Here is a 10,413-nt window from a genome sequence, read left to right on the forward strand (position 1 = left end):
GATTGGGTGATTTTCATCCTGCTATAATTCTGCTCTGACAGGATGGTTTGTCTGCATAGGCACACATTTTTTCTAGTAGTTAGGGTGTCTGTGTCCATAGACACCAATCCTATTATTTCTCATAGTCTAATTAAAGTTATTAACAGCTACTGCAAGTGTGACTAGCAATACTGAATTCTGTTTCAAATTAATAGGGGACTGTCACTTTGATAGACACAATCATTACTGGTCATTTGCTCAAACAGGCCATAATAACATTTCTTTATTTGGACTGCAACTCAGGAATTGGTACAGAATGTAGTGAAGCTTGAGTTGGATGGACAGACATGTTCTTTACTTATGTTGTCCCCTACTGTCTCTTCTTAAACACTGAATGGTGCAATTGTTCAGACTAAGAAAACCTGCATAAAGGCTATTTTTAAATTCCGCACATCATTTTGGCGGCGATCTTAAACAGGCTTGAAGCCCTGTCACACAGTATGAAATTGTGTCTTGTAAAACATTTACCCATGCTTTGAAAGTAGTGACATTTATGTAAGCAGTGCAGCAAAAGAAATATACAAAGAAAAATACGGAGAATGAAAACATGTACTGAACAACAGTGATCATTTGTGATGGCTGCCATGAAGGAATGACCTCTATTGTGTATAGTTCAAGGATTCCACCTGTGAATCAGTGGCTGCAACATTGCTTTGTCCTACTTCTTTGAAATACTAAAAGTGTGAAAGTCCTCCATCTTCCACATCTGAGTATTCTATAGGCTGCTACTACGTAACCAGGAACAGCTCAGACCCACTGGTCAACTGTATGTCTTTTGTCATTTAAAAGTTTTTATGGATTGACATTGGCAGTGGTGTTGGCTGAAAGATTCATTTTTCCATGATTGCAGCCTCTCTGTGTTTTCACATAAGGTACACAGACAGACACACACACACACACACACACACACACACACACACACACACACACACACACACACACACACACACACACACACACACACACACACACACACACACACACACACACACACACACACACACCAATTCTATGTTTTGTGAGCAGTATTGTTGGTAAAATCGTTCTTCAACAAGAGAATACCCATCGGATATGTAATGCCATAAAACAGGCCTATGTGATTACAGACAGCGGTGTGTGTGGCACCAGTAGCCCAGTTCATTGGAGCAAGTAATGATGCTTTATGGTGGCCTAATCATACCATCACTGAGGCCATTTCAGTTTGACTTATGTGCTGAACACAATGGTGCATGGGCTTTGGTTTGGGTATGCAAAGCCCTTGTGGTTTGACTAAGTAGACCTGCAGGCACACTCTGGTGCCAGGGTGACATTACTCTAGAAATAACCGGTAAATCTTTCCACTACTGTAGGTCAGATTATTTGTTTTTGTTCAAACTCAAGACAGAAAGTGTAAGCTAGAGAGAGTAACAACAAATTTCCAACTTAAAGACATTGTCATATGCTACACTATGTGAACTTCAAGCAATGTAAAGGAGTAAAAATAATAATACAATAGAATCGAGCAATAAGTTCACTTCTGAGATCTGACCAATTAATATTAAAAGTTATTTAATAATTTTCTCTATTATCTGTCAAGTCATGCGACAGCTGTGTCCTGTGGAAAAGCATTTCCATCATCTCTTCATGCACTACAAGTGCTCGTTTTTATGAACATTATATTTTGAATTTTCTGTATATTTTCTTTCAAGAGTATTAATAAGAATTTTAAATAATCCTCAGCTCCCTCTTGTAGGTTGGCATTGTAGGATGCACTGGTTCTGGTAAGAGCTCCCTGATCGCTGCCTTATTCTGACTGGCGGAACCCGAGGGAAGAATAGTGATTGATGGCTTTCTGACTCAGAGATGGATGTGCACAAACTACGCCAAAAAATGTCCATCATCCCACAGGTGCCATTTTAAAATCTACCTCAAAACCAGCTTTTGTGTCTTGACACTAGAAACTGCATACAGTTAGAAATTGTCAACATTTAATAGAAATTTGTCTAAAATAGACTTTAGATATCATACATTGGAATGTAAATACTTGTTCAGTGTGAAATTATGCATTAAATGTTGAACTCTCCCTTTCACAGGTTCTTAGATTACTTGTGATTGAGAGAGTCAGACATGACAGATGAACAACAGTAAGAGACACCTTCCTACTTGGGCCCTTTTTATGCACATGGCTTCCAAAGAGCTAAAACAAGTGAGGAGAATTACAGTCGTCTCTTATGAGATTTCTGAAACTGAGACAAACGGATGCCTTGAGACAGTTTAACTTTATTTCCGCTTGTTGAAACTGATACGGCATTAAGAAAATGCCAGCCTGCGGGTGAGTGTCAGCAGAGTGGAGGTAGGGGAGAAGACTCCCACGGCCTGTACTGTGAAGAGAGCAGTTCCCCATCCCTGACAGAGGATTAGCCCTCTACCCCCAAAACATGGGAAAGCTGCTTAGATGAAGTCTCCCCCATCCTCACAGCCAGTCCCCTTGTACACCATCACTTTGCCCAAGTCTCAAACATTTCCAGGGTGCAGCCAAGATGCCCAAAAACAGTTTCATTAATGCTCCTCCGCGGATTTGATAGGTTTCTGGCATCGCCACCACTTCAGATTAAGTTTTGCTTCCCAGTCCAAACTAGTTTGAAATGGATGATTTGTGTTTGATGTGATTTTGTTTACTCTCTTCGTCTCTCCTAGAGGGTGAGACTTGCACAAAGTGTCACGTTAGAACTTTAAAAGCACACCCATCTGTCTCACACACTGGATGCCATTCTCACGTTAGGAAGTCTCACCTGCATTCAGACGGGTCGAGTTTCTCTGTGTCGTCCTCTCGGTTCTGCAAACTTATATAACAGGAAGCCTCTCGGATATAAGCGAATTCGTCTGAAAGCTTTTTTTTTTTCTCCTTCTAGACATCCATGATAAAGTGATATTCAGTCAGCCTTTCACATATTAAAAAATGTGTTATAAATTGCTTCATGTGGAATTTTGAGAGTGTGATAAGTCTACTATCCATTGCCCATGAGGAGTTTCATTATTTGTCACCCACAGATTTGATTACGATATGCTTTTATTAGCATATGGTATTTAAAAGGGATCCATTTCAGTTTCTATTGAATTCTCAGGAATGAGTTTTGAAAAAATGGATTCTGTAGCAAACAGAGAGCTTAGAATTGGTGAAGCACATAATCGGTCTATGGAAAGCTGTGCTTGAAAGCAGTTTTTCCCCCACCTAACGTTGAATCCTCAATTAAAGTATGTCACAAAACTAGTTTGAATTGGGACTTCAGCTGGCGTAATGACAAGGCGGTGTTTTGGTGACAGAAGGAAAAGCTCATTGGAAGTAAAGAGGTAGAACATTTGCAGGAGTCAGGTAGCAGGTTGGCGTCCTGAAAGCTTTATTTTTGTAGATGGAAACTGAAGCAGTTAGTCTAGACTCTCCTGACCTACATGGAGGTTCGTTGAGACACGGTTTTGTACTGCATGTGTACAAATCTGTGAGCTCACACACACACTGTAAGTGAATGCTGGCTTGTCCTCTGCGTTGCTGTCAGAGATCTGACTTTAAACCTGACCTGGATGAGAGCAGAGACGAACATCTGGATTGCAGACAGTGATGGATTCACAATGACAGGATCCTTTTAGACCTACAGTACGCCCTTGTACCTCGCGGTTAATACATTCCAGGAACCACACGTGAATTACAAATTCCGTGATATAGCCACAAAGGATTTATCTTATTGTTTATGGTAATTTAAAATGGAAGTGCGTTGCCTTCCGAGACTCACGGAACATAGTGCGCTTCCAGATGCCGTCAGCCAATAGAATGCACGTACGGTATCACGTGACTGCCAACCAAAAATCCGCGATGAAGTGAAGTTTCAAGTGTTAATGCGCGAATGTTCGAGGACGCACTGTACTGAGTATTTACTTTTAAACTTACCAGTCGATTATTTCCTATTTTACGTATAGGTTAGATCCTTATCTGAGCTGAGCTGGAGTGATAACATTTTCCAAACTGTGATGAAGAAACAGTGAAAGTCTATCTGGTATTTAACTGACAGGTGCAGTGTTGTGTAACATCTACTGATGTGATGTTACATATATCTTTAAAGCTGTTTTCATTGTGACTCATTATACATTATAATAACTTAGATATCAAAACATCAGTCTTATATTTCAAGAGAAGGCAGAGCTCTATTTGTTCATTGATAAAAACAAAGCGAAAATGATGTGATACGAAAAGCTTATCTAGAGCCACTCCTTTGGCGAGACAGAAAAGACGGTCACTTTATGACGTCCGGGGAGAGTTCTGGTGAATGTTCAGCAAAGATCACTGCAGGATTTATGAATAAATATCTGTCCTGACACGAGGAGCTGTCAGCCCGCTCCTGTTTATCAGGTTTACCTGGCATGTTGGATGAGTGCCTGTGTGGACTTGTGAGCTTGTTCCAGGGAAGTGCAATAAAGAGCTTTTTTGCTCTCTTAAAGATTTCTGTGTGGCTGAACCTTTATACAGGTGTGTGGTTCAACATAAATACATATCTGGGACATCCCAGCTGTCTGAGATCTGAGGCTGTCCTTTTATATGGGCAGTCAGCTGATGAGATAACCCTTCCTAACAGATGCCGGTACATTTGACTGAGAAAAGCTGTTACTTTTCAACATTTTGAGATTCTAATCTGTAATTTAGATACAGTATGAAATCCTTTGTAAGGTAAAAGTGACTATATTGATCTATTTTGTGTTATATATGCAGACAACCTGGTACAGCTCTGGTTTTCTTAGTAAAAAGATCAACTTATTGATGCATTGTTGTCCAGAGCGTTGAATGGAGCTCCTGAGTGGAGCGAGCCCTTTGTGAACATCTTCCTTTCAAACATTGCGCATTGGCTTCCTATAAAGCTTGCCCAACCCTTTCATATATCTACCCCCTTGTCATTATCTTAACTGGCCATGGCCTTCTCTTTCTATATCCATCTATCCACAGGACCCAGTTCTCTTCACGAGCACCGTGAGGAAGAATCTGGACCCTTTCAAGCAGCACACAGATGAGGACCTGTGGAATGCACTCCAAGAGGTACTCCAGCATGGCTCTGAATGATTCCCCCTCACCGGCCCGGGGGGGATCCCTCTGTCCCTCTGTACAATGCTGCCATTCAGCCTCCCTGCTCGCCACAAGTCATGGGGGGAAATCCCATTAGGGCCATGGGGCCCAGCTCAATGTGCGGCTTGTAACTGGGAACCATTGAAAGTGCTGGGGTAGATGTGTTTGGGCAGTCAGGATGAAGGCTCCCCCCACAGTGAAGGGCTTCAGCTCCTGGTCCTGCCTCTGAATGGGTTTGGTGGCCTGGATTAAAGCTAGAGGCTGGCCACAAGGGAGCACTGGCCAAGGTCATCAGTGGACCTGGCCTGCATTGTGCCAGGCGGTTAATGGGTGTGTTTGGATAGCTCTTTAAAGGCATCCCTACAGGAAGTCTTTATGTAGGGCTAATGAAGGGTTGAGGTTCTGCTCTCCTTTTCTCCAGGTGCAGATGAAGGCCCTGGTGGAGGACCTGCCCAACAATCTGGAGAAGGTGCTCACTGAGTCCGGCTTTAACTTCAGTGTGGGCCAGAGGCAGCTGTTGTGCATCACCAGAGCAATCCTCTGGAAAAACTGGATCCTCATCATTGATGAGGCCACAGCTAATGTTGACCCAAGGTCAGGGGAGTGGAACCTACAAGGGAAATAAAAATCATCAATATGCAAAAGGTCTGCCATTGTTGAATGTGGCTTAATTTTCATAAACTATCAAAAATCTATAATAAAAATAGTCATACTGCTGAGAAAAGAGCACAACCCTAATGCACAGAGAGTATTTTAAACATCCTATTCCTTAATTATTTGAGCATTAATGGCAAACCAGTTGTTCCAGACTTATCATCATACAGTGTCTGATTATTTAAATAAATGTCAACAAATGTATGACATTATAGCATTGTTTCACTCAAGTAAAAAAGTGGAATTTCAGCAGAAGGTCTCACAACACAAAACAGATAAAATATCTAACAAAATAGACAAGAGTAATAAAATCTGCTTTTGTGAGCTGTGCTATCCTTTATCTTTCATGCCTACAACTGCACATACCTGGCTGCTGATGAGCCATTGTTCTGTGTTAAGTAAAATCCCTGCCCAGGGCTGTATGGGAGGAAAGTTTTTTTGTGTTGAGGTGTTGTGTTCCCTGCTCTCTTAGAACTGACAGCCTCATCCAGAAGACTATCCGGGACAAGTTTCGAGAGTGTACAGTCCTCACAGTCGCTCACAGGCTTGACACTATCATTGACTGTGATAGAATAATGGTGAGTCAGAACACTTCCTATTTGTCCACCACTTCTTGCAACATTTCAGTGTTCAGTTATTGTAGTTTTTTGTAATAACATAACAAAAAGCAGGCATTAAAAAAGAGGATCAGTAATTTTTGTCCAATTTTTGTCCAAACGTTTTATGATATCCCTTCAAAGGATTTGAGAACCACTCCTTATTCTTCTCCATTCACACTGCTGTTTATCGAACGCACCTTTTAAACACTTTTTCTTATTTTGTTGTAAGAATTCCACTACACAATCTTTACTAGCGAATTTTGATTCGCTCAGCCCATTCTGCAACAACTGGGCTGATTTCTTCCTCAACAGTGTTCCCTTTCATTGAACTTGTGCTCATGCCACTTGATCTTTGGCTCTTTGCTGCTACTGCCTGCAGAGGTGCCAATTAGTGCCATTTGTGGCAGCATTTGTTCAGCCTCTTTGGAGGACAGGGCACGACCCAGTGGCTGCTTGGTCACTGAGGGGAGGCTGAGGAAGCCAAATATCGCACAGCGGGCGGCGGTTCACACCTACGCTCCTGTTAAATGCCCCCAGATTGTTTGGCACTCGGGGAGAACTAAATTAGGGCCTGCCTGAATTGTCTTGTCTAAATCCTAAGCTGCACCATATTTAAAGATATTTTCAAGGTGCATCGTGTCCTGCTCTTAAACTGGAGATTACAAAAGGAGAAGTCTCCCTTTCATATTGAACACTGCCTGAAACTGGGCTTTGGTGATAACAAACTGCTCATTACAGCTGTATGAGGATCGAGCTTGTTAAAATTTGTCTGTGATATAATTGTAGTCTTTCCCAAACTGCTTGTATTGGCACTATTCTTTGTGTGCTTTATATCACATATGATGACACAGAAATTATGGTGATTTTCTAGCGTGTCTTCAAGGTATGATTGTTGGATTGGACTGAAGACCACCCCTGAGCCTCTGAAATGCCAGGATAAATACATGGATAAATCACTGATCTTCAGTCTGTCAGAGTCAGCGCACTTGACTGTCGCACTGCTAACAGGCTACGCTCATTTTCTATGGCCCTGTTGAGCAGAAACAGGCGTCTGTGTTTGTTGTTGTATGAGTCACATCAAATGGATGGTTCTTATGTGCAGAGACCTACTGTTTCCCCATTCATCTTGCACTGTCTGCATGCATCACTCAGCAGTGAAACAGCTGAAATGTCAGTTTCCCCTTAAAGTAAAGTATACAGGTGGTGACGCACAAACACATACACACAAAACACAGATTTGTATGTGTGATTGCAGGTTCTTGCTGCTGGCAGAATCCAGGTGTATGGCCAGCCATATGTGCTGCTCCAGAACCAGGATGGGCTCCTTTACCAGATGGTCCAGCAGACAGGCAGAGCTGAGGCAGCCTCGCTGTTGCACATCGGCGAAAAGGTAACCACACCCACGCTTGTCCCCGGACGGGCTGTCACTAAGGAGCATCCAGCTATGGTACTTTAATTCCAGACTGTTCTTAAACTCCATACTTCATTACTCACCTCCAAAATAATACAGTAAAGCAAGAGAAGATGTCCATAACCCTGACAATGCAAAGACACATGATTTCCATTTTAATTTAAAACGCCTAGTTGGAGCAATGCAACGCCATAACTTTAATTTCAAGAGAGAAATTGTCCCTTTGTAGATTTACATCCTCTGATTTTATCACAGAAACTCTCTGTATTATCTCTTTCCTCATAATGTAATTTTGAGATCATTTTGGAGATGATTCTAGAAAAGCAGCTTTCTTTGCACTATATCTATTTGGAAATATTGGCTTTAACTCTATTGCGATTTGGGATAAACTTTCTATGGGGATTACAGTAATAGAGAATGTCCATATTTCCCCTCTGTAAAATTCATTTGTGATGTATTTCCCCTTCAGACACTGAACAGATAAGAGCTGGCTATTCATTGTTCAATTCCATTTTATGTGCATCTGTCTGGGACTACAGATACCACATTGCAACTTCAAACAGGTCTTTGTGAAATAAGAAAAAAAGTAGGCATCATTTCATTTTCTCTCTGTCCCTCGCACAAATTTATCAGCTGAAGTGTATCTTCTCAGCCAGAGGAATGAAATGAGTAAAATACTGATTTCAAAGACTCAGCACACTGTTGTATTATTTGGTATCATCTTCTCCTGCACACTGGTGGATTGGTAGCAACATTATTCAAGCCCTCACGTTTTCTTTTCTTTATTGTAGGTGCTGTCCTCTGATCAGATTATGGCAGCATCTGTAACTGTCTAGCACCACTTATTAAATACTGAGATGGTACGCATGTTGTGTGTCAAGTTTCTATGGTTGTCAGTCAAATTGTAAATGCATTCAATGATCTGATACGAGCCTCGAGTTCCTTTGTCAGCGTTGAGAGAGAATTCCAGAGCAGGCAGTACATCTCACATGGAGGCCAACCTGTCCTTCTCTGAGTCAATTCTGTGTAAAAAAATATTATAGATGTTTTGACTGAACACGGGAAAACTTGTGAACACACACACACACACGCACGCACGCACAGTGGCGTGCAGTCAGGTGATTTGAGATGGACTTCAGAGTGAAGACAAAAGGACCAAGAAGTCCTCCTTCAAGACTGTTGAAAAACTGATGAAAGTAATGGAGAGAATGGTAAAAGTGTGCAAAGAAGTCATCAAATCAAAGGGTGGCTAAATCTAAAATGTAATGTCTTTTGGGTAAATTCACTTTTTACATTATTCCATGTGGTCATTGATAGTTTTGAATCTGAAATGTAGGTACTTATGAAAATAAAGAAAGCAAAATAAGTAAGGTGTGTCCAAACCTTGGACTAGCAGTGTGTGCGTGTGTGTCTGTGCGTGTGTGTGTGTGTGTGTGCGTGCGTGTGTGTATACACACACAGTTTATAGAGCTAAATAAGCCACTTTTGCATGCTTCAGCAGGTGACAAATCTTCTTGCCGTGCTCTGACAGGATCTGTTATAAATCTCTCCTTAACAGATTGCAGCTCAAATTGGACTGTGCTTGTTTTTTGTGACACTACTTTCCTTTGGTGCTTGCAGGTTTACACAAAGAAAAAGCGAGTGACAGACGGTCACCGTACCGAGGACAGCCATGTCATCTTTGAGACGTCTCTGTGACAGCGTGGAGTGCTCCTTGGCCTTTACGTTTGTGAGCACTGACCAGGTCTTTTATATATATGCGTGAATCGCTAACTGTGTATTAAAATGCAAAGCCCCAGCAAGTAGTAAGAGGTAATGTAGTGTGTGCTGCTCTTAAATGAAAGAACACTTTCCTCCTTCACAACAAGGCAAGTATCTAACGGAGGATGTGCCTTTATTGACAGTGTATCACTGCACGGCTCGCTATTGATTCCATCCTGCTATGTTTATGTATGTGTGTTCTGGTCTCCTGGGTAGCTTCAATCCTGCACAGCTGCTCAAAAGAGCAGAGATATCAGATGTGTTCAATCTAGTGCACTAAATTATCTGTGGCTTAAGATCTCCTCTAACGGGTAAACATTGTTTTATCAGACTGTGTATTTTATTATTAGGAAAACAGCTCGGATAACCAAGAAGCTGAAAAAAGACATGTTTTAAGCATTTATTGTGCCTAAATCAAATCATTGATTTTTAAATTTATTTATTTTGCACTGTTTTCATTGAGTAACCTTCCAGTATGTGATGATAGTGGTCTTATGTCTACCTCAGTTCTTGTCAGGGAGGGAACTAAAGTGTAAATTTAGCAGGACATGCATAGCAATGTGAGAAAAGAAGAACAAGTGTTTAACTTCAATGCCTCTGACATTTTTTCCAATGTAATATCAAAGACTCCTGTTACTCTTTTGATAAATGGGTTGTTGCTTGAAGCGGGTATCACAAATAGAGCTATTTTTTACATTAAGTATGAAATATGATAAAAGTATTTATAGCTGCTCTATGTATTGTATTTATTTATAAATTTTTTCTATGTCATATATATACAGTGTATATATATATATATATATATATATATATATATATATATATACACACATACATATCAAATATATATATACATCAAATCA

At 40.9% G+C, this 10,413-nt stretch overlaps 1 pseudogene; it reads left to right on the forward strand.

The window, feature by feature from the left end:
* LOC137604571 (ATP-binding cassette sub-family C member 4-like) overlaps window positions 1-10,145 on the forward strand; it is a 32,266-nt pseudogene extending 22,121 nt beyond the window's left edge.
* The last annotated feature ends 268 nt before the right edge of the window (window positions 10,146-10,413 follow it).

The sequence above is a fragment of the Antennarius striatus genome, chromosome 12 (genome assembly GCF_040054535.1).
Source record: "Antennarius striatus isolate MH-2024 chromosome 12, ASM4005453v1, whole genome shotgun sequence".
NCBI classification, from domain to species: Eukaryota; Metazoa; Chordata; class Actinopteri; order Lophiiformes; family Antennariidae; genus Antennarius; species Antennarius striatus.